Raw genomic sequence first — 2,933 nt, 5'->3', positions numbered from 1 at the left:
GAAAGAAACCCTTCTGTATTTATTCAGACATTAAATGGTACCCAGACTGAGTTGTTAAATTGACCCCTTCTGAGTGTGTTCAGAAAGCCCAGCTGCACTTCCTAGGCACTGCATGCAAAGGCTACAGTTTCCCAAATTGATAAAACACAGACCTGTCCGCTAAGTTAAACATTTGAGTCAAAGCTCAGTGGCAAATAGATTCCAACTGTGGCTCTAATATAGGCCGTTCTTGTAAAAGGAGCCAACTTCATTGGGATGATTGACAGAAGATTCTTCACCATAGCAACCAGGGTTATCTCTCTGGAATAACAACATTAACCTCCTTCATAACCAGTTTTTCATCCTTAGGGATAAAAGGCAGCTGCGTGCATCTTCCGCGATCCTTTTATTTTTATTTTTGAATGAACTGTTAGGAGCTACATAAAAATAGGACAGGATGCTGGGAAGCCAAATTAATTTTGAATTCCTCCCGAAAAGAGAGAGAGGTGGGAGGAGGGCATTGCAATGTATCTTGTAGGCAGAACAATTAAAGGTCAGGAAGAGCCCCTGTCTTTTCTGGGCACGGGGCAATGGCAAGGAGATTTCTATTCATTGACTGCCTCTGCGGTAGCCTGCTGCACTGATTCGCTTTGGGCTGTAATGTGTGTGGTGGGAGACCAAGGGATCACTGAAAAATGTTTCTCAGATATTATTCTGGCCTCAGTTTTTGACCTTACAACTCCTAACACACACACGCGCGCACACACACGCACACACACACACACACACACACGCACGCACGAACACACACGCGCACACACCCCTTGTCAGTGTTCTTGGGTACACAGGACTGAATTGCTGATAGTAACATGCATATTCTCCCTATGAATATTCTACCATCTTTTATACATATTCTATCACCTTTTAAAGAAATCATTACGTACACCCCCAAACCACCTCCTCTGTCATACATCAGATGCTTGGTGGAACTGCAGGCATCGGTGACAGGAAATGTTGCTCGCTGAAGCATCTCCCCAGCCCCACCAACTGTGCCATGCTGTGGCCCCAGCTTCCAAGGCGGACATCTGCTTTAAGCAGCCAATTCCAGTGTGATCAAGTGTGATCAAGGAAACAGTGTATCCCTGGCCCCCAGGATGCAGGATGGAGACAGGGCTGGGGAATGCTGGCCTGTAAAAGCTGGCCCGGCCACCTTCAGCCCAGCAGTGCTCTGTCCTCTTCCCCATGTCACATCCATTTCTCACTGTATCCAATTTCACTGCACTCGCTTCCTTGGAACACTGAGCCATCTTTTCTGGGGCTTCTGCATCCATCAAGGCCACAGTCTTAAGTTCTAAGGCATAAACACTGAGAGTGTTAGTCCTCTGCGGAAGAAGAAGGCTGGGTAGAAAGAAGAGGTGTCACTTGGACAGAACAAGCCCAGTCCAGGAATAAGACTCTTTCTCTCTCTCTCTCTCTCTCTCTCTCTCTCTCTCTCTCTCTTACACAGACACAGACACAGACACACACACACACACACACACACACACACACACACACACACAGAGTGCTGTAATACGATCCATCCCCAACACACAAAGAAAAAAAGATCAATTCTGAGGCTTCTATGTAAGTGTGGGTGGGACCATGGCATGCCTAACTCTTTCAGAGAAATCCCTGACCTGGTTTGGGTTTAAAGCAAACACACTAACCAGAAGTTAACACACTACCCATGGCCACTGGTTTTCAAAACAAGTTTTGTGAACCAATTTTGTATTAAGTTTCCGAGCTGGAAGAGCCCCGTGAGCCCCTCACTGTATTGGACACAAACCATGAGGGGCTCCCCAGGCTCCTTTCCCTGCCTATCCATCACATCTGTCCTGCCTACCAACACCATCACTGGCTGTGCCAAGCTTTGGAGAGCCCGGACCCCCCAAATCTAGGCCATAGCTCTGAGTATGTGACCCACAAGCCCATCACTGAACACAATCAGTCCAAATTGCTCTCCTACTCCAGGTCTTGATAAAATGCCCTAGACACCATCAGTTGCCTTCCAGGAGAGACAACTGAAGACAAAGGAGGTGTGGCCTGGAAATGAGCGTGGAGCACAGGGAGGGGGGAGGGAGAGTTGACGCCTGGTTTCTCCAGGCAGAAAAATCTGCTGATTCTTACAGGCTGAGGAGACACACCCAGGGGCAACTTGGGAGTATTCCTGACCATCAGGCCGGGTACAAGACAGCCAAGCTGTAGCAGTGTGTGTATGTGTGTGTGTGTGTGTGTGTGTGTGTGTGTGTAGGCCATTGAACTAGAAAGGAGACCACGAGTACAGGTCTGAAAGGGGACAGGGATGGGCATGCAAATGCAGGTGGATGAATAGTGCACCAATGGGATGCAGCGGTGAGAAGATGACCTTATGGAGTCCATCCTCTCTTGCTACCTTTACGAGGACTCCGGAGTTCGAGCACAGTCCAACAGGCTTACACTGCCAGCACTTTGCTTAGCTCACTGGCTCCGGGGCTTATTTTTTTTGAAAGCTTTCCTTTCTTACTCCTTCCTCACACCACCTCCTGGGTGTGGATTCGTGGTACACAGCCGTGCTATAACTCTTGCCTCCGGCTCTGTATGGAGGATGAGCAAGAAAACTACCCAGGTCAGTCCCCCTCTGGGGCTCTTCTAGAAGGGTTGCCGAGCAGCAGACTTGAAGCAGCTTCTAAGGAAAGGAACAGGTTGTGGAAAGCAAGAACCTTCTTTCGGAAGTGGATCCATTTCTCTTTGCTAAACGATCCCTGATTTTAGAGCCAGCAATGAAAGCTTAAAGTTTCCTTCAAGATGGGGGTTGACAGGTGGCTTCACTGCCCACAACCCCCGCCACACACACACACATTCTTCCCCTTGAGGTGGGCTCTGAACTTGTGTTTCCTAGGCCGAACCTCAAGTGACCGTGTAGCAGAGACTGA

This window comes from Mus musculus, chromosome 14 (assembly GCF_000001635.26).
Source record: "Mus musculus strain C57BL/6J chromosome 14, GRCm38.p6 C57BL/6J".
NCBI lineage: Eukaryota > Metazoa > Chordata > Mammalia > Rodentia > Muridae > Mus > Mus musculus.
The sequence above is the reverse complement of the archived record's forward strand: the minus strand, read 5'-3'. Positions refer to the sequence as shown.